This window comes from Microtus ochrogaster (assembly GCF_000317375.1).
Source record: "Microtus ochrogaster isolate Prairie Vole_2 chromosome 6 unlocalized genomic scaffold, MicOch1.0 chr6_random_2, whole genome shotgun sequence".
Taxonomy (NCBI): domain Eukaryota; kingdom Metazoa; phylum Chordata; class Mammalia; order Rodentia; family Cricetidae; genus Microtus; species Microtus ochrogaster.
Genome location: NW_004949095.1, coordinates 6,344,131 through 6,359,209, shown reverse-complemented (window position 1 = coordinate 6,359,209; position 15,079 = coordinate 6,344,131). Strand labels below are relative to the sequence as shown.

The following is a 15,079-nucleotide window of genomic DNA, read 5'->3' as shown; positions in this document are numbered from 1 at the left end:
TAAAAAATTTGTAGAACCTAAACTCAATAATGCCAGAATAACTAAAATTTAAACTTTATAGCTATGTTGTTTAAGTCAGAATTCTCAATTGTACCTGTAGAGCAATTGAAGAAAAGCTAATTTGCGTGTTCTAGAATCCTAAAGTGGAAATTGGGTATGTTCTGTCTTTTTGCTGTTAATTAACTATAGATATCAGTTTACATCTCTATCCTCTGATTTTGATTCTGTAGTTTAGTGTTATAGTTGTTACTTTTTCTGTGAATAGGTTTTAAGTATGTCTTTACTAAGGTTTTTTGCTTTCAAAAACAGAAAAATACACGTTTTTATGAAATTTCATACAGAAATTAAAATTGAAATTCCACCCTAACTTGCAGGTTTTCTTTTGATGCATATTATTCCAGCACGTTGGCATACTGTTAACTCTCTTTAGCAAAAGAGGATCTTGCTTTATTTACTTGTTTCCATGTGTGTGGATGTTTTGCCTGCCTGCATGTATGTCTGTGCACTAAGTGAATTACTGATTCCCTCAGAGGCCAGCTGGATCTTTTGGAATGAACAGTTGTGAGCAACGATGTGGGTGCTGGGAACTGAACCCAGGTCTGTTGGAAGAGCATCCAGTACACTTAGCCATTGAGTCTTCTCTCTAGTTATAAAATGAAAAGTTTTCTTAAAACATTGTTAATAACTTTATTAATTGACATATAATATGTATTAAATTTTGTCTGTTTTCCCAATAATCTTTATTATAGCTATTTTTCTACATCCACGATGAAATACAGATCATGCATTGCTTTTAATCATCTATCTTCAATCTGCTTTAATTATGAACCAGCTCCATAGTTTTTGTGTTTCCTTATTTTGAATTTTTTGAAGCAAGGAATTGTTTTGTAAGATGCATTTATTACTTTTACTTCTTTTTTCATTTTAAAGAAGGTTATAAGGAATCAAACCCAGGGCCTTGTACATACTAGACAAGTATTCTCTTACAGAGCTACACTCCTAGTCTACTCTTAGAATGTTTTTCAATTTGGGGTTGTCAATGTGTTTTACTTTATATTTTATATAATTGACATAAGGTCATATTATATGCTTCACAGTTAATTATCTCAGGAGGCACGTAGTATCAGTTTGCCATATTAGTGAGATTCATTTGTTCATTCTTATTTAGGCCACTTGTTCATTATTTTCTTCCACGTCATTTCAACTTCTTTAATCCTTGGATACACAGAAAGGGGTTTTGGAATTGCTAATTCTGATGCAGAATAAGCAAACCCACTGACTAAAGGTCAATAATTTTTTTTTTTTTTTAAAGTTCAGTGACAGGGTTTTTCTGTGTAGCCTTGGTTTTCCTAAAACCTGCTTTGTAGATCAGGCTAGCCCTAAACTCACAGAGATACTCCTGTCGTTCCCTCCTAACTGCTGCTATCAAAGGTGTTCACCAGAACTACCTGGCATTTTACTTGTTTGTTTGTTTGTTTTTTAATATAATATTTAAATCTTAAGGGAATAATTAGATGAGTATTGATGAATACGGACATTAACATAATTACATCTGTTTCTTGACTTGTGTAGAAAGCTTTCATTGCTCTATAGCTCCTTTGTTCCCCTTTCTGGAACTGCTTCTCCTTCTTTCTTCCCTCCTTGCTTTCCTTTCTGTTTTATTCCCCCCCTCTTTTTTTTTTAAATCAGGCTTATAATTGCATCTAAATGCAATTTTTATAGTATGCACTTTTTATGCTGTTTTTCTTTTGTTGGAAAAGTATTTGTAAGATTTATTCATGTTTTATGAATTAATTGCCAATTATTTTTTGGCAGAGCAGTATTCCATTGTATGAAGATACCACAATTTATCCATTTTACTGCTGTACAATTTTGTATTCTTTCATTGTATAGTTATTATAAATAAAGCTGCTGTGATTCTGAGCATTCAAGTTTAAGCAAATGTATTTTAAAAGTTCTGGTAAAAAAATACCTATAGCAGAATTGCTTAATCATATTATAAGTATGTGTTGAACTTAATAAGACTTCTGAAATAATTGTATTGCCTTTGCTCCTGATACTGATTTTGACAGTTCTATTTGCTGAACCTTCTCGCTGCTATCTAGAGTGGGTAATGTCTTATTATGGCTCTGATTTGCATTTCCTTCACTACTAATGAGATCAAATAATTTTTCATATGTTTATTATTCATATTTTAATTAAAAATGAGACATAAGCTCACTGTTTAGCTCAAGATATTCTCAAACTCACATCTTTTTCTTTTTGTTTCCCAAGTGCTACAATTTCAGGAATGTGCCAATCTATCTAACTTAAAATTTTCTTGTGAAGGGTTTTTATTTGCTTTAAAAAGTCGTTTTTCTTTTTACTAAGTTTGTGAAAGAATAAAATGGTTTGAGATGTTTATATTTTTAATGTTTTCTTCAATTTTGGTCTTGCTTATCAATTTTATTATTGGAGCCTTCAATTGACCAGGAGTTTTTAAATGTGTGAACTCACAATTATTAAAGATTTCCTGTACTTGCTCTTGCTTTATGCATCATAAAAGCTTTTTGCCTTCTTGCAGGTCATGCAAATACCTTCTCATACTTTCACAGCTTTCCAGCTATGAATTTTTAAATGCAGGTAAATTTACATATCTGGAGACTCTCTAACTTGGTATATTGTTTACTTAAGAAACCCAGGCATATCAACTTCTTTATTGTACAAATTAATAATTTTTGAGACTGTAAACAAAGAAAAATGAGTTTGTTGTTGGAGGGAGGCCAGTTGTGGTTTCTTGCTCCTCTCTGCTTGTTCGTCCTGGCCACCCAGAACCAAAATAATCACGCAGAAACTATTAATTAAATCACTGCTTGGCCTATTAGTTCTAACTTCTTATCGGCTAGCATTTACATTTTACTTTATTTCTAGTAATCTGTGTAAGACCATGTGGCTATGGCTTACCAGATAAAGTTCTGTCTGGCTTCATTGAAGCTACATAGCTTCTCTCTGACTCTGCCTTTTCTCTCCCAGCATTCAGCTTAGTCTCCACCTCCCCGCCCCAGCTCTGTTCCCCTATAGCTCTGCTATAGGCCCAAAGCAGTTCCTTTATTTATCAATGGTAATTACAGCATACAGAGGGACATCCCACATCAGTTTGTTTTTCTGATAATGGAAGTAATAGAACATTTGATACGCTGAAATGAAGAAATACATAAATTTTTTTTTACTACTCCCACCATAATAGAAGTACTTAGTATGAGAACTGTTTTTCATTGTATATATCTTATAAATAAATGGGTAGTTTTTAAGTTTGCCAGATGAAATTATTTTTTAGAAATTTATAAAGTGGGGCTGGAGAGATGGCTCAGAGGTTAAGAGCACTGGTTGCTCTTCCAGAGGTCCTGAGTTCAATTCCCAGCAACCACATGGTGGCTCACAACCATCTATAATGAGATCTGGCACTGTATCCTAGAAAGTCTATATATAATAAATAAATAAATGAATAAAAGAAATTTATAAAGTGTTTTTGATTTCTCTGCTGTATCACTTTTATTGGTGGTCTGAAGTCTGTCAGGCTTTCCATTTGAAACCCTTATTTTCAGGGGTTTATGGGCAGACTGTTGAAAAAAATACAAGTAGCCAAACTTTTGGCAGTCATGATCTTGGTTCAGTATAAGGTATTGCTTTAACAAAATGTTGAACAGTCAGCTCTTTAGGCAAGTTGTAAGAAGCAGGAAGAGGAAGAAAGGAATAGCTTTGGCTGAATGATAGTATTTTTCCAGCTAACTTAATCCAGTTAGATTTGCATAGCAAACTTTTCCCTTCTACAAATTATTTAAGTATGTCTGTTTTTTGTTTCCAGCTGCCGCAGAATTTGCCTCAAGAGTTTCTTTTTTAAGGGACTAGGACTGTATCAATGGCAGGGTTCTTAGTTGTCATCTGTATGGCAACTGAACTCAGTTTTCCTTTATAGTGTTTTAGAGCAGTTGTTGTCTGTTTCTGCCCCTTTCCTCCCATTTGTGCCTTTTAAATCTTCTGGAATATATTTACATTTAAAATTGCCTGAAATTCTCTCTCTCTCCCTCCCTCCCCTTCCCCCCCCTCTCTCTCTCTCTCACACACACACACACACACACACACACACACACAATCTTTTGCACTGCCAGATTAAAGTAAACAGTCTGTGGTTTGACCTGCTAGGTAGAAGACAGTATGTATTAACATTGCAAGAGATTGTAGTATAAATAGTAAATAGTATATTTGTTTCATGTTAAATTTCTGAAGTACAGATTTGAAAATTCTAAGGAGCTGCCACCTCAAACATGAACTTGTAGCAAGTTTCCTTCCTTCCTTCCTTCCTTCCTTCCTTCCTTCCTTCCTTCCTTCCCCATTGAATGTCAACTTAAATACTTATTTCACAATCTATTCTTAGTCTGTTGTCATTTGATTAGTGAACTATTTGCTATTGGTCCTTAAAGGTATTGTGGCTTGCTTTCTTTCTTTCTTTCTTTCTTTCTCTCTCTCTCTCTCTCTCTCTCTCTCTCTCTCTCTCTCTCTCTCTCTTTTGGGGCACTTTTTACTTTAAAAAACGCTACTGTAAAAAGAACAAAGATTCTTTGGGTCTTTTTATTCTGAAGAAAATTTGCTTTAGGCAAGAGGTTTTTTAGGTGCTGCTGAAGTTTTGGAGATGGGGAAAATGGGGTAATAACATGACACCAGTTCTTAAGCAGCACCATCTGCTGTGGTTCAAAGCCACACAAAAGCTGCTTAAGCAGTGAAATGTTTTGGACTGCATGGACAAGTGTGGTTCATGGTAAAGACGACAGAGTAGAAGAAACTTTGTGTAGAAAGGTTGAAAAATGGAATCCTGGAAGATAAACATCTTTAAGAAACAAACCTCACCTTGTCCTCCAAGCTATCGAAGATCACTGTCAGAACCTGCTTATGCAAACTCAGAGATAGGAACAAGTTTACAGATGTACCCGTGGTGTGGTTCAGTCAAAAACCAGAGGAAGAAAAATGAATATGCTGTTTCCAATCTGGAAAAGCCACTGGAAGCTTATAGGTGGCAGAAGCAGTCTGGCTTTAGGAAGAAAGGGAGCAAAATGGAGAGACTGCAAGATAATAATGGAGACCTGGATAAACCCCAGCAAAAGGTCCTGCCAGAGACAGTTGGTAATAATGCTTCCTCCTCTGCTAATGAGATCCTTGGGACATCAACAGAGAAACTGAACCTGGGTAATACCCAGTCACTTCGGGCTCCATTCACAAGGTCTGTTTCAGAGCCAGAACCCCCTAGTAGTTTCAGGTTTATGAGACCATGGCCGAATTCACTGGGGTCTGAACAGCAGGGATATTTCATCCGTGGGATTTTCTCTACTCTTTCCAGTGGCTTCTCCAGGATGCTGAGTCTAAAAGGAGAATCAACCAGTGAGCCAGTAGGAACAGGTATATTATGGTTACTAAGGGTAGTGGGAAGAAAGGCACATAATTATTACTGAAATTTGATTTTTTTTTAGAAGATGCTAGCTAGACAATTTATATTTATTATAAGAGAAATTTGTTTAAATAACACATTTAATAAGAAATAATAACAGCTTCCAAAATACTTTTCAGTGAGTGATAATAAATGAAGCAGAAAAAAATACATTTGGTTAGGAAATGTTTTATGATGGCAATTTTTGAACTCTTGGGATCTATATAAGAAAAATTTCTAATCATGATTTTCACTGACCACTTTTTTAGGTAAAATGCAGTTTATAATCAAATAATTTTCTCTGAACAGTTGGGAATTAAAAACATAATTTCTATTGTCTTTTCCTAAATTTTTAATTAATGAATATTATTAAAGAGATCTATGTGGATAGTTTTACCCTGATAGCTCTTAGTTTATTAGAATTTTGATTTACCTGTATCATAAAATTTTAATTTGAATATGGAAGCTAGGGGTGCAAATTTTTAATATTTTTGTTCAAATGACAAAATACAAATATGTTTGATTTATTAGGATCCAGTGAATCTTTTTTTTTAGTTTCCATGTCACCAGATTTAAAAGAACCTCATTTAGGAATTTTCTAAATTAATATGATACCTTATATTGTTTTTTAATATTATTATAGTATTGTTAGACTCAAAAATCACAACTCTTTAATTATATTATCTTATTGCCTTGGGACTAGTTGACTGTATCATATGAACCAAGTAAGTTGTAGCTTTGCACATCCACCTTAAGAACCTAATCTTAGAACCTTGATAATATTTTCATTCAGTAGAAATTACTTTTCTGATAAATCCTTGTTAGTAAGACAATTTTAGTTAATTATTCATTAGTAGATTGATAATTTCAACAAAGATTTAAACTCTAAAATTGTGAGGATTGTTGAAGAATTTTGTTGTTCAAACTTGATTGTATTTTTCAATTTATTTTTAAAAAAATTAAGAGGTTTTATATCTGTGAAAATGTAATCTTAAGTACCTGAGTACTCAAAATTTAATATTTAAAATCTTGTCTTTTATAAATATTCCCTTGCTTAGCAAGTTTTGTTTTTTTCCTTCTTTTAATATAGATAATTACCAAGAGGGAACTCTCTCGATACTTTTGTAAACATTGCATTACAAATTTGAAGGACTAGGTTGTTTCATTCCCTTAGGTCGTAGTATGTCTGTTTAGTTGTGAGGTGACCATAGATGACCTAAATACTGGAATGTCATAGGTAAGTAATTTAAAATAAATTCAGAGAAGTGGTATTTCTTAACAGTTAATGTGTATATTTGGGGAAAGAGCTATAATTAAGATATACACACACACACACATGAACAACATACATACATTTGGTGGCTCTTTCAGTTTATTTTAAAGATTTTAACAAATATTATAAGCTGTTTTGAATTATTTACAGTGAGTGCAGTACTCTGCCCCTACTTTGTATATATTAATGATCAAATGGACACATAATGTACTGTCTTACTACTTTCTCCTCTTATCTATTCTTAGAATAACAGTGCGTATGAGAACATAAATTGTTCAAATTTAAGGTGCAATTTAAAACAGTTTTAATTCTAACAAATCAATGCAGTTTAAAAGAATTGCTTTTACAGTATTTTGTCAGTTTATAGAATTATTAGTACAGATATCTTTAAGAATTCATTAAAAAACTTAGAGTTATTTCTGAATCTGAAACCCACTAGTATAATTTTTCTTTGTTAATATGAAATGTAAGATATAAGCAGCATTAAATAACTTAATATGTCATAAAAATATTAAAAATACTGCCTGGCTCATAGCAGTCATTCAGTGTATGTATATATATGTATATGTATATATATATTAAAGATAATGTAGTAAATTGAATGAGAATATCTCCATAGGTTTATATGTTTGAACAATTGTTTCCTAGTTGGTGGAACTATTTGCAATGGTGTGTCACTAGAGGCAGGCTTTGGGGTTTTGTATGTGAGCTTTCCATCTGTTCCTGTCATCTTTGCTCTGCCATCATTGGCTCTGACTCTGAAACTGTGCCCAATTAAATGATTCCTTTTATAAGTTGTCTTGGTCATGGTGTTTTATCAAAGCTATAGAAAAGTAAATACACAGAGATATTGTAGTAAAAAATATACAGAGATAAAGTTTTTGTTTTTAAAGAAAGGATAGCTATTGAATTTTTTGTATTTTCTGGAAGTAAATTGTAATACTGTTTGAATTATATTGATTTGTGTTTGTTTTTGACATGTATATTCTAGACATAAATAAGTAATAATTTGTTATTGCTGAATGTACTCTTATGATTATAGCCATGAAATAAATCAAAGCCTGTAAATAAAAAGAAGAAACTCAGTATTTTCACATTCAGCATTTTTTTTCAGATGCACAAGAAATGGGTCAGCGATGTTATTAAATAATAAAGCTTCTTATAGTTAAAATAATGCAGATGCTTGATCTTTGTCTGAGGATGGAGTAAATGCCTTTGTACCAGTGGAGCATGACTGAATCACACAAGAAATATAAACAGATGTGTTATGAACATAATTCTATATAGTCTACAGAACTGTCTCTTCTAGCTGTGTGAGTAAGAAGAAATGCATTGATCCTGTGTGTCTACTGCACATTTTGAAAAGTAGTGTCTTGGGAGTTATTTCATTTTTCAATTATTTCTCCTCCTCTGTCATTAGGTAAAAAATGGATTTAAAATGTACCTGTACATGTGTATATGAATATATGATTAATATATTTGCATATATATGAAAGGTAAGTGAATATGGCCTAGGTAATTCTCATTCCTAGTTGTGACTTGTACTTTTTGTTTATAATGTCATAATAATAAGTAAAACCTGTGTCCCTGGTTTTGTTTTTAAAGACTCTCTAAGTTGAATCTTAAAAAATTTAAGTTTTTTTCTAGGTAGTTTTCATAATGCTATTATTTTTTTTAAAAAGGAAGTATTTATTTTGTCTGTATGGGTGTTTTGCTTACTTGTATTTCTGTGTCCGTGGAGACCAGAAGAGGGTGATGGATCCTCTGGAACTGGGATTATAGACGTTGTTAAGCTGTCATGTGGGTGTTTGGAATCAAGTGCAGGTCCTCTGTAAGAGCAAGTGCAGTAGCCACTGAACAGTCTCTTCAGTCCATCATAATAAATTTTAACAATTTTTTATAATAAAAATCTCCTTAGAAGGAAGGATTCATAATTGCCAAATAATTATTAAGTTTCTGAGACATTGTGCTAGGTGTTGGAAATACAGCCTTCTTTTTTATTTGGTAACTAGTGCATCTTCAGTTATCATAGGAAATCAATAACTAAATCAAGAAGAATGTAAGTTAAATAATGTAAGTTCATAAGGTGCTACATATGTAATACAGAGTAGTAAAGTCTAGTAATAATAATTTACATAGTGCCTCAGGTCTTCTTTGTAGTCTTCTCTGTGTTTTATGTAGTAATTTTAAATGGTGACCTCTAGAGCATACTGAGAAATATGTTTCTTTATTGTCATTTCTTCCAAGAATTGCTTCATTTCTGCAGGCATAACATCTATTTTTTCAAAAGTTTATTGATTATTTATATCTAAGCAGTCTTGCAATTGATCCAATATTTTATGACTTAAAGTAGTTGCGTTACCAACTTAAACAACTCTGAAATCAGTAAAATGTTTAAATTGAGGTAGGCAATGAGCATAAATATTTTGTTATGTGTTTTTGATTCTTCAGTGTAATTCACCATATTTATGTATTTATTGCATTTTCAATAAGTGCATTTTGGCTGAATTTGTCTGTTAGGGGTGCTGCCACAAAAATATCAAAGATACCTGGCCTACACCAGAATTTGTGTTTTTACACTTCTGTAGATTGAAAATCCAAGAGTCTGGTGTTTTGAGGTTGAATTCTCTTGACACTTCTAACTTTTTGTCCTTTTCTTTTCATGTGTCTATACCTCTTCTTGTCCGTGTATAGGCAGTGGTTCTGGCAGATTAGAGCCCACCCTTTTATGGCTTTAAAAAACAAAACCAAACCATAATGGCATTCTTAAATGGTTTGTCTCTGATTTTGGTAACAGTTCTGTAATGTAAGAGTACAAGTCAGCCCATATTTTGGGGGAATTAGTGTTCCAAAAATTCCAATGTCAGTTTATAAACTATACTAATAAATTGAAAAATACTTGCTTAATAACAAATGTTATGCCATAGTCACACTACTGTTCAAATATTTGAAACATATGCTATAAAATTAAGCAATAAGATAAAATATATTTCTTTAAATTTATATTTTTCTTGATGTGTAGACTTATAGTTGTAATGAACATAGGTCATGTGCTGCTCACTTTCTTTGTTGGACTTTTTATTGCTTAGTATACACTTTTATCTTCCTTTTTTATGCTTTGACACTTAATTATGTTGAGATGGAAAAATGCTCTGTTATATTCTAAAATTCTTTACATTTTTCTCTATTAAAATGACACTAATGAGTATTTTGTTTATTGTTGATTTATTTATTTCAGGTGTATTACAGATTATTTTCATGGGATATAACTAATCTTTTATCTCATGATGTTAGTTGCTCTTTAAAGAAATGTTTATGATTGTGCTGCCCATAGTACAGCTATCCCTGGTGATTTTACCAAATTTGGATTTCACCATTTTTAAAATTTGTCTTGTTCATAGTATAGTATGAAGAAAAGAAAGGAGATATACTTTGGAATTATACAAATTATTTTAGATTTACCCATACTATTGTCTAGTGATATGACAGAGTGTCTTAAACCTTTCTGAGCTTTTGTTTCTTAAGTAAAATATGAGACAATAATAAAACACGTTTATTTTCATCTCTTTATATATGCATGCATACATTCATGTGTGGTATGTGAAGGTGAGAGGCAACCTGTGGTGTGAGTCTTTACTTTCTACCATGTTTGATGTAGATCTCTTTTTGTCATTCTTCCTTTGTCTCCACCACTCCCATGTATGCTGCTGGCTGGTCTTGTGAGCACCTAGGATGTTCTTGTTTTTGTTTTTTTACTTTTGTGTCCTTGTAGGTGCCCTTTGGATTAAAGGTGTTTTAGTACTGTGTTCTATGTTCTGTGTGTTCTCAGAATTTAACATGTCCTTACCTGTGCCAAGAGTTTTACCTGTTGAGCCATATCCCCAGCTCTAAGACTATCTTTTAGGATTAATGTTAATAGTAAATGAAATGAGTTGCTCAACTTACATTAATTTTTTAATTAATAAAAGCTCTTATTGTTAGTTTAATTAGGCATAGAATGTTTGTATAAAATATAAATAAAATCGTTACTATTTTCCTAGAATATTAATTACATTTATATTTTTTTAGTAAAATAGACCATTTTACATTAAAAGACTTAGTTTCATTGTTTTATTTACTCATTTATTTCTTCACCCATTTCTTTCTTTACTTATTTATTTACTCATTCATTCATTCATTCATTCATTTGAGAAAGGGTCTCACCATGTAGACCAAGCTGGCCTTGAACTCACAGAGATCCATCTGCCTCAGCTTCTGAGTGCTGTGATTAAAAGGCATACACTACTAACTACAGCCAGCCCTTGTACTCCTTTTAAGTAGAACCCTTAAAGATTTTTCACATAGAATTTGATTACATTTAGAAATGTTTATTTTCACTGATACTACTTGACTGCTTAAATCTTATTGTCTTTATCTCAGATATTCTTGTTTTTAACTAAAGGTGGACCAGGTTATTTTGTTTCAGTGATTTTTTATTTTAGATGACGTAAAAACCTAACCTATTAGTATTTATCTCTTCTGTTTCTTATTTCATTTTGGTGCTGTATTTTTGCTTATTAATAAAATTTTAACCTAGATTTTTATTCTTAATATAGAGTTATAAAAAATAAAATTACAACAATTTTTTTGGATTTAAGTATAAATTATAAAACAGTTCCTAATTATTCAATATAATTAATATAAAATTATTTGTATATTTTTCTTTTTTAATTGAATTTATGTCAAATGCTCTAACGAAAAATTTTAATGTATTTTTATTTTATTTTTTCATTTATTTTACATTTTTAATTAAAATATAATTATAATATTTCCCCCTTTCCTTTCTTCTTTCTAGCCCCTCTTGTGTCCCATCTAATGTCCCATCCAAATTGATAACCTCTTTTTATTTTATTATTCTTATTACATACCTATATCTATATGAATAGAAAAATGTAGAAATACTACCAATGGAATCTTTTTTGTTGCTTTTGGGTATATGGAACTGACAGCTTTGTATTGGATATATAAGTCATGGGGCTTGGCCCTGGGAGAGGCTAGTTCTCCCTCTTGCAGTAACCAGTAGTTACTTGTGGTGCTTTGTCCACTTTCTTGTTAACATGTTAGTTGATAATGACATCATTCAGGCCTTGTTTATGTTGTTCTTCCTGAGAGAGGCTATCACACTGCAGATATTCCTAGTATTTTGACTCTTTGCTCCCTCTTTCAAAATCTTCCCTAAGCCAAGTGGAGCTAAGCTGCAGTTGTATCCATTGGGGCTAGGTACCCTACAATCTGTTGATCTTTTTATCTGCAGTTGCAGTTTGCTGTGAAGAGAAACTTCTTTGATGTGGGGTGACAGCTACGCTTATTTTGGGGTATAAGGATAAATTTAAAACACAGGTAAGGAATTGTGGCAGTCTAGCAAAGTGGAGGTAGTTGGCTAGGTTTCTAGTACTAAGCACGAGTGGGCTTTAGATACCCTTGGTTACCACCAACATGTGAGGTTAGCTATTGCACCTTCACTGCGAGCTTACCGTGGTGGCCATTGTTGTAGTTCATTGGTATCACACACAGCTGGGGAGGATTATTAATCACTTCCTCCCTTGGCAGCTCACATAGTACATTATGGTACAGAATATGCTAGATTGCAGGAAGAAGGCTTTCAGGTTGGTTCTGGCTTGAATAATCTGAGTCCTGTCTCGTAAGCATGCAGTATCTTGTCTTTGACCTCTGAGAGGCAACCAAGGACGACAGCAATAGCCTATATAGTTTTAGGAGTCATTTAGTTTACTCTGACCAACCGCTTGAGGTTTCTCATGCCTGGTAATGGGGGTTTTATTAGTCTGTGGTTCTTGTGTGGAACATTGTCATCTATCCCAAGTGGCATAATTTCCGTCCCTCCCCCTCATATAAATACAATGTCCTAGTAAAGTTATTCTTTTACTTAACATATCTAGTGCATTTCTGTAAGAATTAGTTGGTTTTTATCTACCCTTCCAAATACAATACCTTTCTCATGCTTATTTTCTGGAAATTTGAGTGATTGTCAAACCCTCAGGTAAGCAGAAGTTATTCTACCAGACATGTCCAACTTTTTGACATTGTGACATATCATCCTAAATTTCACATTCTAAAATTACTCAGTTTCAGTAAAAATCACAGAAAATCTGAGAAGTGAGTCTATGTTTTTTTGTGTTGGGTTACATTCTTAGCTGTCCCTACCCTAAGGCCACTGATTAAACACCATAGGTTTTCTAGTCTGTGTAATATTGCCTGTTAATCTTACACTCTAATTTTGAACAGAATATGTTTCCTCCTAGTTGTTATTCAAGGTATGATAACAGAAATTTATATCTGCCTCTCAACTTTAGAATTTTCTTGTACCCAGTTGCCAGAATCAGAGATTCTATTTTCTTTTAGTTCTAGGCTGTCCACTGAAAACGTGTGGAATTTCCAGATACTCCCCCTGCCAAATTAGTTGGCAAACAAATTCTATCCCTCCCTAATTATTTTTTTATGAGATATTAGGTATCAAATTCTATTTTCACACATACGTGGCAGGCAGCATACCACTGAGCTACCCTCTGGCTGTGAAGTGGCTTATTCAGTGGAAGTTGGAACTTAAATCATTCCTTTGCTTCTCAATCATTTAAACATGAGTAATTGTAATTTCTTGGTTTTCATAGCTTATAACATTTTTAGTGATGTTTAAAAATTAAAACAGTAATAGAAAGAATTTTATTTTAAATGATTTGATTGGTAGTATAATTTCACTGGTTAAATTTGAGATGTGTCTTACATGAAACACTAAACCTTGACTAGTAGAATTTTAGGATAGTCATGATTTTTGGCTGGTACCCTTCACCCTTATTGTATCCTTCCTTTTTTCTTTCACACTGAACACTGAGAATGACAGAAATTTATATAACACATTACGTATAGTCTAGGACAGTAGTTCTCAACCTGTGGGTTCGTTACTCCTTCAGAGATTGTATGACCCCTTCACAGGTCACCTAAGACCATAGAAAAACCTAGATATTTACATTACAATTCATAATAGTAAGACAATTACAATTATGAAGTAGCAATGAAAATAATTTATGGTTGGGGTCACCACAACATGAGGAACTGAATTAAAGGGTTGCAACATCAAGAAGTTTAAGCACCACCGCTCTAAGAGTTTACGACATAGTAAAGAAGTAGAAAGAACTACTAAGCAAGTAAGAGTCTTCAATAACATCTGAGTTTAAGTAGATTTGAAATAATAAGATGCTTGCAAAAGGAATAGACATATTCTAGCAGAGAGAACAATGTGAGAGATTGAAGTCCATCTGGAGTTCATAAAGTAAAAAGTTCATAAAGTAAAAAGTAAAAGGTGGGTTGGGTATAGCTGGAAAGGAAGTGGAGACTTGATGTTTAAAGGGTCCTATGATACCAACCAAAGCTTTTTTGATTTGGTGATAACAAGAATATAAAGGATAAGATGCCTCCTGTTTTGTTTTGTTTTTTAGTATAATTATATGTTGGTATAAATAGTGGACTGATACTAAATAGAGAAAATTAAATTGTACTGAGGTTTAAGCAAAATCTGATAAAAACCTAAATTTAAAGGAGCACCTGTGATAAATGAGGTCAGAGACACAAGTAAGAAGATAGATTGACAGAATTTGAGTAGTAATATAGGAAGCAAAATGAAAACAATGAGTTTAAAGAGTAGGAAAATATGGATGCCCTTTAAGATCAAGGTACTGAGGAAGTTCACTGCAGAAGGGAGTGAGCATGAGTTTAAAAATGTTTCCTTGGTACCCTATAGGTACTTACCTGGCTTAATCCTTTGAGTACTGTTTGGTAATCAGTATTATTGTCATTTTAAACACTAGGAAAACACCAGAAAGTTTCATTCACTGTCTTGATAACTAGACTATCAGCAAGTGGAATCTCTCAGGTCTCACTGACTCTAGCTTTATGCACATATGTTTGAGAGCCTTTACCTTGGAGCATATGTCTAATGGGTATTCATAAATAAAGGTATTAGATTTCAAGACATGTTGCTTTCCGTGTGAGGATACACATTTGGAGTCATCAGCTCATGGACATGGAAGTCACAGGAATGTTGTAATACAAGCGGTGGGGCTGCGTCCCCGGCACCCGACTGCCTTCATGGCTAGCTTATGCCCCGAAATAATTACACGGAAACTGTATTCTTTAAAACACTGCTTGGCCCATTAGTTCTAGCCTCTTTTGGTTTTTCGAGACAGGGTTTCTCTGTGGCTTTGGAGCCTGTTCTGGAACTAGCTCTGTAGACCAGGCTGGTCTCGAACTCACAGAGATCCGCCTGCCTCTGCCTCCCGAGTGCTGGGATTAAAGGT

The 15,079-nt window shown here is 33.2% G+C and overlaps 1 protein-coding gene and 1 pseudogene across 4 annotated transcripts in view; both read left to right on the top strand.

Moving 5' to 3' along the window:
* Window positions 1-15,079, top strand: part of Rasal2 (RAS protein activator like 2) — a 284,303-nt gene that overhangs the window by 71,350 nt on the left and 197,874 nt on the right. The window lies entirely within an intron of this gene.
* The window catches only part of LOC102001581, a 14,781-nt pseudogene continuing 4,543 nt past the window's right edge, over window positions 4,842-15,079 (top strand).